An 11,531-nucleotide genomic window follows, 5' to 3' on the forward strand; every position below is an offset into this window, starting at 1 on the left:
TGTCCGACTGTGACCGTATGGACTGTAGCCCACCAGGCTCCTCTGTTCATGGGATTCTGCAGGCAAGAATCTGGAGTGAGTAGCCATTCCCTTCTCTAGGAGATCTTCCTGACCCAGGGATCACACCCAGGTCTCTTGCGTTGCAGGCAGATTTCTTTTACTGTCTGAGCCACAGTATATTACTGGTATTTTCTCATTTGGGAAAGCAACCTTAGTAAAGCAGGTTTGGTACAGCAACCTAGTTCAACTTTTGTTCTAGATCTTTTTCTGTTTCTTTTTCTCTCTCTCCTTCCTTTGAAGCACTTTGAAAACTTTCTCCTTTGTATCTCTGAAGACCCGAAGTTGCTTTTCCAGTAACATAAAGAATAAACAAAGCAACAGATAAATATTTCAGAGCTAGCATTTTGGGAAAAAAACCCTATCCTTAGGGTCAGCTGTTTAATGATTTTCCTTAATCCATCCATACATTTGCTTCTATTGAAATTTATAGGTCCACTCACATGTAAGGCTCACACGTAAGAAAAAATATAGTTAAAAGATATTAATTAATTTTATATTTCTGTTTTCTATAGTTCTCTAGTGTTTCTTCCACAATCAAATGGCAAAAGATATTATAATTAATATAAATATGATAGCTATTAAAAATAATATATCCCAAAGATTCAAAGATAGCTCTAACAGGTTTTGGGTAAAATTGCTAGTCAAAAAGAAAAGTAATTTTTTAAAAAATGGCAGAGAAAAAGAGTAAGTAAACTCAAAAGCTTCAGTTAACAAAGTTAATACCATGTTGGCTAATGCACAAACAGCTTCAATTTCCTTTAATTAGTTCAGAGTTAGGTGACAACATATTTAATCAGTGAGCTAACAAGTGCAGCAGCTGATTGCTCTCACCGCCCTGTGTGTATGTGTTGACTGAAAAAGTAAATAAAATTACTTTCACTGCAATAATAAAGTGGCATCCTAATTTTATTACAGTAGCAACCTTTTAGAAGTGGCATGCAGCAGTGAAAATTGATTATTTCCTAAGTGCTTTCCCCCCCTTTAACATGTCACTGTGGTTTAACCCTTTGGGAATGAGATGGCTAACTTCGAGTCCATCTGTCAAAAAGACTGACCACATCACCCCCATGTTCTGTGTCTTTTCTGCAAGGTATTGAGATGGTGCAGAATGCATTGCTTGAATTCATGTTAGCATCTGTATTCCTAGGTGGCAAAATGTAGCCTTCAGCAGACAGAGGAATCTGCTCAAAATTCAGTGTTTTTCCAATTAGTTAAACACACCTAGAAGCCAGCCGTTGTCTTTTTTTTTTTTTTTTTTAAGTGTCTTTGTCAGTGAGATAGAAAATAGGTGTCATTTTTCTCATCCTCTTCATGACCTATATAGAGATATTCATTTATTTTTTATATTAATTAGCTTGGATTTTGCTATGATTTTCCTGGGTTGGCAAAAAACAATGCTATTCACTCAGGAAACATTTATTCCAATATCCTCAGTCCTCAGGGTTACAGTGTTTAGAGTACATTGTTCTTCAAACAATTGTGCAATTGAAACCAATAAGTGGTAATAAAAATTGCTAAGAATAACCTGTTCCTTTTGCCATCATTACCCATATCATATGAAGGACTTAGTTGATCTTCATTGGGTTTCCATGCCTTTAGCCCTCATAGAAAATACTGAGACAAAGATCTTACTAAAATGTCTTTTGTTATTCCCTTATAAAGACTCTTGATCAAGCATATCAGGAGGAATTTTAATTAAAAGAAAACAGAATCTATATTGTAGGATCCAAGATACTTTTGTTAATTTCAGCTGGAGTTGTGATGTTGTTGCTTCATTGCTCGCTTTATTTGATGCGTAGGTGCCAGGTAACCTACCTGCGTTATTTCATTTAATCCTCACAACCACCCTGGGAGGTAGACACTATTTCAACACCCATTTTTCTGGTGAAGAAACAAATACAGAAAAGTGAATACTGCAGCTGGAGCTGAACCAGGCTCGTACTGTGAATCTCAAGGTGGGAGAAAGGTGATCTTGCCCACACTGCTAAATTCCTTTCCATTCTGCATATGCATTAGGGCTACTCCGGAGAAGGCAATGACAGCCCACAATAGTACTCTTGCCTGGAAAATCCCATGGATGGAGGAGCCTGGTAGGCTGCAGTCCATGGGGTCGCTAAGAGTGGGACACAACTGAGTGACTTCACTTTCACTTTTCACTTTCATGCATTGGAGGAGGAAATGGCAACCCACTCCAGTGTTCTTGCCTGGAGAATCCCAGGGATGAGGGAGCCTGGTGGGCTGCCATCTATGGGGTTGCACAGAGTCAAACACGACTGAAGTGACTTAGCAGCAACTTGGTTTTGGCATCCTGGATTTTACAGGAAAGTATTACAGGAGTTCTTTATCTGCGATCCCAGTGGGGCTCTTAGTTTTCCCCATAAGACAGATATGCACCAAGGTCTCTGTTTTACAGACCAACTTCCTCTCAAGACCAGAGATTGATTCAAGTGGGACATCATTGTTTTTCTTTCCAGAATGATAAACCTCTTTCTTTTGCACTTATTTCAAAAGACAGGATAACCTAGGTCTTGGAGCCTGGTAGGCATGGGTTCAACCCCTGACTTATTATCTATGTAACTCTTGAGTAAGTTACTTAACTTTTGAACTTAAGTTTCCTCATTTATAAAATGGAGCTGCAGAAAAACACCATTGTATATAAAATAAACAAGGATTTACTACATAGCACAGTGAAATATATTCAATATTTATAATAACCTATGATGGAAAAGAATCTGAAGTAGTAGATACATACATATATATATACACACACATGTAGGTATAACTGAATCACTTTGCTGTATACTTGAAAATAACATAATATTGTAAATCAATTATACTTCAACCTAAAAAAAAATGGAGTTACAGATACCTACTATATAGACCTGTTGTCAGAATTAAATGAGATCACAGAGCTCAAAAATTATTATTCAGTTCAAGAGATGTATGAAACCCACCAAACAAAAAGTCTTGAGCAACCACCACACCTCCACAATTAACAGAGCCAACAAAAATTTACGTAGTACAGCAGAGCCATGGAATCCCGCGAGATCCGGTCTCGGTCCACGCTGCCGGTCGCGCAGCCCGTCGGCCAACCCAGCGTCCGCCGCTACGGCAGCCATGGGAGCGCAGGTGAAGACCATCTCTCCCGGAGACGGGCGCACCTTCCCAAAGCGTGGCCAGACCTGCGTGGTGCACTACACCGGGATGCTTGAAGATGGAAAGAAATTCGATTCCTCCCGGGACAGAAACAAGCCCTTTAAGTTTGTGCTGGGCAAGCAGGAGGTGATCCGAGGCTGGGAAGAATGGGTTGCCCAGATGAGCGTGGGTCAGAGAGCCAAGCTGACTATCTCCCCAGACTATGCCTATGGTGCCACTGGGCACCCAGGCATCATCCCACCAAATGCCACTCTCATCTTTGACGTGGAATTTCTAAAACTGGAATGACAGGAGTGGCCTCCTCCCTGAGCTCCCCGTTCTTGGATGTGCCACAGAGGGATCCGGCGCCTCCAGAGGCACACAGTGAGTCCATATGGAGCTCTTCCTGATGTTCCACTACACTCTTTGTGTAAACATCTTCCCAGACTGAATGTGTTCTGCCACCAGCTTTGCTCTTCCCCTTTCTCCTCGTATGTGTGTTGACCTGAACTATATGCCCTAAACCTCAAATTACTCAGTTTGTTTTTGTTTTGGGGTGAAGATTGAGTTTCAGTCCTTTGGATCTAGGTTTCCAATTAAGTATTAGTCAAGTATTAACAGCACAAATAATGGGTTAACTTTAGGAATTGGTGTTGGGGTGAGGTGCAAGAATATTTATTTTATTTTTTTGGATAAAAGTTTTATCTGTTATGTATTAAACATTCTTGCTGCTGCACTGCAAAGCCATAGCAGATTCGAGGTGCTTTTGAAGGCCGAATTATTCTCCAAGTTGAGGGATGTCCTCGGGTTGAATTGAAAGCCCTACCCGAAATTGCAGTGGGAATGGGGAGAGCCTTTGCCTCCACTGCCCCACCCTCACCCTCCTTGTAGACCCTCTGCCTTTTGAAAGCACATCATTTTCACTGAGATAGGCAGATGTCTGTTCCCTAGGCCAGCAGGGACCTCTGAAACCTTCATGGCCTGGCCTTTTTTTTTTTTTTTATCCTGTGGTTTTTCTAATGAATATCCAGGATTTCTGTAATTGCATAGCTATCCAAGCTCTACTTCCTAAATTTTAAGAACTTTAATCCAAAGTTAAATTGAAGGTGCTGTTTGTAGACACTTAATACCCATGAAAGCCCACCTATCGTGACAAATCCTTGAGTGTGTTGTCTTAAGAAAATGATGCTGGTCATCACAGCTTCAGCATCTCCTGTTTTTTGATGCTCAGCTCCCCCTGCAGATCTGAGTTTCTGACTTCTCCTTGCCCCCTCTCACCCTTTTGCTGTCCTGTGTAGTGATTTGGTGAGAGAAATTGCTGCCTACTCCCCCAGCCTACCCCCACCCCCTGCACTACACATGAGTTTCAAGTTTTATTATTGCAATAAAAGTGCTTTATGCTGGCTTTTCTCAAAAGAAAAAAAATTTACATAGTACAGGCTGGCTTCTCATGTTTGTAGTATACATACCACTTGTGCTATCGATGTCTGGGAGGCTGGAAATCTAGTTAAATGAGGAAAAGTTGATGTTTGTACTACTACTAACAGATATTATGTGGGAGTACCCTGACTTTTGAAATGTCTTTTTCTACTTCTACGGGATGACTTGAGTAGTTTACATTTCTCAGTGCCTCCGGGTTTCTGCTGCCATTGAATTCATTTAGTTGTGGGTTATCTCATCATCACAAATCTGTTGCTGCTGTTTTCCAGGGGCTCCCCACAACTGGATAACCCTGTTATCCTTCTTGTCTCATGGTATCAGTGACCCAAAGCTATGAGATTAGCAGTCATTCATGGAAGCTTGTGGGCAGTGATTATGTTGCACCTTTAAGTAAGCAATTTAAATTTGAGATTTTGTGATTCGCAATGGATCAACCAAAAGCAGATCAAATTTTCACACTTGTGGAGCATCTCTCTTCCTCCCTCCCAACTTATTCCACTTTCCCAATCCTTCTGGAAACACTCAAGCTTGTACTTACTCATGCAAAGAAATCATTTAATTCTTCTCCTTTCTCCCCTCTAAACTTTTCTTTCTCCCACAATTAAATGGCTCATCAGTGTGTTTTTTTGTGATGTTTCAGAGAGAATTAATTGATACTGTCTCAGAAAATAGAAACTGCCATAGTCAGTTATAGTTTCAAATCACCTTCCTCCCTTCCCCAACTCTTAGTTCTTTCATAAAGCTTTTATCAAGTTCCTATTGTATGTGCAGTTCAGTTCAGTCGCTCGGTTGTGTCTGACTCTTTGCGATCCCTGTCCATCACCAACTCCCGGAGTTCACTCAAACTCACGTCCATCGAGTTGGTGAGGCCATCCAGCCATCTCATCCTCTGTCATCCCCTTCTCCTCCTGCCCCAAATCCCTCCCAGCATCAGAGTCTTTTCCAATGAGTCAACTCTTCGCATGAGGTGGCCAAAGTTCTGGAGTTTCAGCTTTAGCATCATTCCTTCCAAAGACCACCCAGGACTGATTTCCTTTAGAATGGACTGGTTGGTTCTTGCAGTCCAAGGGATTCTCAAGAGTCTTCAGTAGTGGTAAGCAAATGATAAACAATGTCTCTGAGTCTGAAGTGTTCTTCTTGGTTATCTTTATCATTCTTGTCTGTTAACTATTGTGACTTTGGGGAACATCAGCAGAGTGAAAACGGAGATAAAATGTATTCTTTCCGAATAATGTGGGATTATAAAAATGCTGCTTCTAAGTCACTGTCTTCACTGTTGGAGGATCAAAGTAGCATACTAGAATTGATATTCTGAAGAGTAATAAAGTAAAAAAGATAGTAAAGACCTCACAGAACAACCAGGTCCTGAGAGAGAAAAAAAATGGCCAAAGAAATGAGAAACAGAATCTGGGTTTAGAATTTAGGTTCTTGTTTTTTTCACTTCTGGAGTCACAATTCTTCCATTGTCACAATGGGGCCATGTCTCTGTATTTCTTTGTCCCCCTGGAATATTCATTTATGACTCTAAGAGAAAGTTGGCAGGTAATTACTTATTATAGTATTTTGAGGGAAAACACAACAAAAAAACCACCAGCTGGAATAGTCAACATGGTGGATACACAAGTGAAATGGAAGTATTAAAACTTCTATTGGGTAGACTATTCATATATTCATCTTTGGCTTTAAGGTTATAAATTTTGTAAAAGCCAAAATTTAGTATATTAATATGGCACACATGAACTCTTAAAATCTTGTTTTTAATGGCAGCAATGACTGAAGTGAAGTTACATCAAGGCATCTGAAAGAGGCCGTTAAAATAAAACCTCAGTTGTGATCTAAAAGGCTTAAGTTAGAAAGCTAACATATGTACCAGGTGCCTCCCTGCCTAAAATACTCTGTAAATTAAGACAGGATTCTCAGAACAATGACCAAAATGCACATGTAGCATTAAGACATTTTGTTGCCTCCTAATGATTCATGTGAAAAACATTAAATAGTTTTAGGTGGACATCAGTCTTGTTTTCCTGCCCCTGTGGATTAGGCTATTTTATCATCTGCAGGAAATCAGAGAAAAATAATTGTATTGTAAAAATGATTTTGGCTTCCTTCAAAGTTTTTAATTGCTTTATTTTTTCCCTTTGAAACACCTGATATTTAATAGGCAGAAAAAGTACATGGATAATAAACATCTTTAGAAATAAGCAAGAAACACCAAAGATTATTATTGATGCTGCTGCAGCCTCCCACAAAAATAGATTAATAGAAAAAATAAGGCTCTCTTCCATAAATTGGCTTAACAGGATGTGCTGTCTTAAGGTTCTCTCCTGGATTGTGAAATACTGTCACTTCAGTGATGAGAGGAAGCTAAGTAAATTGTACTCACTAGTGACATGTCTGGCGATGCAGACATTTCACTCCTTGCTGAGAGCCCAGACACAGGGCAGAACTAGCCAAAATGGACAAGAGCATGGAAATGTTGCTCCAAAGAGCAACTCTACTGGTATTTTCCTCAAGTTTTAGCACAGAATGGGGCCTTTCCCTGCGTACAAGAAAACTCCATTTTTCATCCTCGGGAGAGCCATGATTGCATCCTGTTTTTAATGCCTCAGAAGGAACTGAAGCCTTTATTCAGATTAAAGCCATCGTCTGAGAGACATCAGCAAAGAATCTATCAATTATCACCCAGGGAACAGACTTGTCACCAAGGGAACAGTTTTAGAGGAGCAAAGGCCTGAAGGTATATTTTTATAAGACACAGGAGTTGGCTATTTCCAGGATTTTTAATGGATAAGGGTGCAAGTTGAGATAATTCTACGGCGGGAGAGTTGGTTGCTCTGTCCATAAGTAGTTCAGCTACAGCATTCTCCATTTTGATTAAAGCCAAACTAGGTGTGTTTAGTTTCCATTGGAAATATCCCTGTTTCCTTTTCTCTGGAGTGAATCCTGCCACAGGCATACTACTGTTTCTGTTATCCACAATCTTTGGCCAGCAAGGATGCCAAGCAGGATAATGAATGTTGAGGGCAGTAAAGGAGTAATCCTGTGTGTTCATATTTAAAAGAAATACACTCAAACAGCTGCCAGAGATGGGCTGCAATTCATTTTCTCCTGTGGTTTAATATTCTTTGGAAACTGGAAACACAGTTTCTCTCTGCAGAATGGTGTGCTCAGGGTAATTGTCAATGGAAATGACAAATTTAGAGAAAAATTACATCCTTTGGTCAGAGTGAAATAGTAATAGATAGCAAGACAAAAAACAATCCTTCTCCCTACCCACAAAGTTTAATTGACCTCTTCTTGCAAAGGATCAGTATAGTGAATTGTTTAAGAATATCAGCCAAGGGAACCTGAAAGGCTGTTGGTTTGTTTTAAATATTTATTTATTTGGCTATTCTGGGTCTTAGTTGTGGCATGTGGGATCTAAGTCCTTGACCAGGGACTGAACCTGGGCCCCCTGCATTGGGGGCCTGAAGTCCTAGCCCCTGGACCAACAGGGAAGTCCTGAAAGGGTTTGCTTTGAATCTCAGTTGTATTAATCCATGACCTTGAATAGTTCAGTGCCTCATTTATAAAATGAGGATGATAACTGCATTACCTTATGGCGTTGCCATAAACAGAAGATATGTGACATTCTTGGCACGTGCCTGGCATACAAGACGTGCTCAAAAATGATAGCTGTTGGTTAGCATAGAAGTATGGCTGTGCGGGAACATAGCTGCTTGATTAAAGAGAGGTGAATAGAGTTTACTGATTAGTTCAGCAAAGCACTGACACTTTAGACTAGATATAGGTACTGTGCTAAAAAAGCCAGTCTCTACCCTTATGGTGCTTAGACTTGAGTGGTGGTTATATGCATTAGATAAAACACATGCATATGACTATATGAACTGCAATTACACTAAATGTCTTAAAGAAAATATAGCTAATGCCATGAGAAAATATAACAGAGATCCTAAACTGTACTTGGGAGTCAGGAAAGAGCTCCCTGAGAAGGTAACATTCAAGCCTAAAGTTGAAGAATCAGTAAGAGTTAGCCAGATAAAAGGGACTAGGGCTGGTGGTGTGTACTTCAAATAGAGAAAGCCATGTGTACCAAAGGGCTAAGATAGAACTCACTTAGCATATTTGAGGAAAGGAGAGCTGGTCAGTGAGAAGAAGCTGAGTAAGAGAGGGAAAGTGTGAGACAAGAGAAAAAGTTCCAGAGGCAAGTAGTGGCTAAGTTATGCAGAAACTTCTAGGTTTTTGCTAACGATCTTGATTTTTTTTTTTTTCCTAAAAATGTCAGGAAGCAGTTAAAGAGCTTTGAGTATAGTGAGTGACATAACCAGACTTACTTGCCTTTTGTAGAGGTCATTCTGGCCACTGTTAGAGAATGGATTTGGAGCGGAAAGAAAAGATGTACAGAGAAGTCAAACTTATACTGGACAAGTCTTTGTAAAGGGTGATGGACTAGGCTGGTAAATCATGAAGACATGGGAAATCTGAGTGAATTAGAGATGTCTGAAAGGTAGAGGTGAGTGGAGTTGGTGGTGAATTGGCAGTAATTGGGATGAAAGAGAGGCAAGGCTCAAGGATGACTCACAGATGCCTTGGCATGAGCAAGTAGATAGAAACATATGTCAATTCCTGATGATCTATTTGAGTTAATACCATTGCTGCTGATAAGGCTTGTAGATAGCCATTAAGGATAATGTCATTTGGTATAAACATTATTGATTTTAGCTTGTGAATGTATAATCAAAAATTCCTACTAGCGTTTTGTAATAAGTTGCCAAATAGATCTCCAGTGCAAAAGTTCGTTTCTCTTATGTACTCCCACTGCAATCCTAGTGTTTTTTGATGGATTTTACACATACAAATGTGTATTTAGTAATTTGTTTTCTTCCTTCTCATCCTCCCTCTCCCCCTTGTCTCTCTCACAGCATCTAGCCCTTCATCATAACTTCTATGAGAGCTGCCTCGATAGGAGACAATAATAAGATGGATAAAACTAGAGCACTAAATAGACACCAGCCACAGAAAAGATAAGGCTAAAGAGGTGAGGTGGCTTTCCCAGTGGCTTGCTGGGTGAATTGAACGGGAGGAATAGAAGGGATATTTCTTGTTTCCAGAAGTTGGAGAACTCTTGGATGTTTGCCATTGCTATAATCTCATACTTGGGGATACACATGGGATAAAATGCTATTTCTGCTGCTTCAGTCAAACTGTTCTAGTGGTGACTATAGCATTTTGAGGTATTTTGACATCACTGCCCAAAGGTAATGAGAGAATATGGAACTGTGTTCTTTTTTCATTATATTTTTTTTCTCTATTTCTCTTTATCTATTGCATTCCTATAATTTTCAAACAAAAACTCAGTTAAAAAGCTAAATTAGAGAATCTTTCTCATTTGTTTGACTCTGCAAAGAAAACTTTGTCATTCCAGGTATTGGTTTATAAACTATGCTTTTTAAAAATTTCTGCTTTAAATTATTGATAAAATATTACCAATATTGTTAACAGATAATAAGCCAATAAAGTGACTGCTGTTCAAAATAACCATATAACACCTTCAGAGTCATGAAATGGAATGAGGTGGCTACATTTTGCAGTTTTATGAGTAATACATGACGTGTGGTATGGACTTAATGGGTCCTCTGCTCCAATCCATATGTTGAAGCTTTAATTCTCAATATGATGGCATTGGAGGTGTGGCCTTTGGGGTTAATCAGGGTAAGATTAGGTCATGTGAGTTAGGCCCTTATGTTGGGATTAATGCCACAGCAGGGTGCTGCAAGTTGGATATATACAAGTCAGAAGTGACTCATCAGAATGCAACCAAGCTGGCTCCCTGATCTTAGACCTCTAGCCTAGAGAACTGGAAGAAATAAATGTTGTTTAAGCAACTCAGTCTAGGGTGTTTTGTTATATCAGCCTGAAGTGACAAAGATACAACATGGTTCCAGGACTTTTGTGTGTTTGCGTTCTTTCTGAATGAGTCTTTCCTTAGGTCAGACATGTATTTCTTATATTGCTATTGGGTTCAACAGTTTTTTATCCGTCACAGTATTCTTACATAGGTATCAACTGCTGGGAATTGTGTTTGGGTGGGGAGGAGAAAGAGAGAGTTTATAAGGCAGAGATGGAGAAGCAAAGAGATTGAGATTCCAGGTTCTGGTCTCTATTGGATCACTCAAAAAGGAAATGGGAACTGACATTTATTGAGTCCTTACTATGGCCCAGGCAGTGTGCTAGACTTTTTGCGTATGTCATTTTTCCTGGCCCTTGTAAGACCTTTATTTTGTACACAAAGAACCTGAGGCTCAAAGAGGTTTAATAATTTTCCCACAGTTGCACAGCTGGTAGAAGGCCGAGTTATAGTTTCAAACTGGGTTCTGGACCTCAGTGTCTAAGTTCTTTTCTATAATTCTCATTCCTCTATGAGGATTTCTTCCAACTTCACTCAGTTCATTGACTGTGGAAGTTATGAGATAGCCCTCACTTAGACACTGCCTGGTTCACTGGGGAAGTACGACAGGAAACCCTGATGGCACTATATGCAATGACTAGATGACCCCACACACAGAATGACTGGGTGGGAGTTAGACTCCAGGCACATTCATGTTTGGAGAAGAGCAGTGCATTGTGGTTAGCATTAGCTGTGAATACCCTCTGAGGGGATACACACACACACACACACACACGTCTTGAGAAGACCTCTATGGTCTGTGGGATGTTTAGGTGTCAGAGAAGACAGTGGAGGACATGATTCTTCGCAGAGATGATTATGAACACCGAGAGTGGCAGAGCTGGCGAGGCGTCTCCATATCAGGCAGATGAAGCCACACACTGACCGAGACCTCCAGCCAGATTGAAGAGCCTGGCGTTGATCCCATTTTAGTGAAACAGTCAGTTCA

At 40.1% G+C, this 11,531-nt stretch overlaps 1 pseudogene; it reads left to right on the plus strand.

Annotated features, from left to right (window-relative positions):
* Positions 1–2,933: 2,933 nt before the first annotated feature.
* Positions 2,934–4,600, plus strand: LOC139182183 (peptidyl-prolyl cis-trans isomerase FKBP1A pseudogene; annotated as a pseudogene).
* The last annotated feature ends 6,931 nt before the right edge of the window (positions 4,601–11,531 follow it).

The sequence above is a fragment of the Bos indicus genome, chromosome 3, assembly GCF_029378745.1.
Source record: "Bos indicus isolate NIAB-ARS_2022 breed Sahiwal x Tharparkar chromosome 3, NIAB-ARS_B.indTharparkar_mat_pri_1.0, whole genome shotgun sequence".
Lineage (NCBI taxonomy): Eukaryota > Metazoa > Chordata > Mammalia > Artiodactyla > Bovidae > Bos > Bos indicus.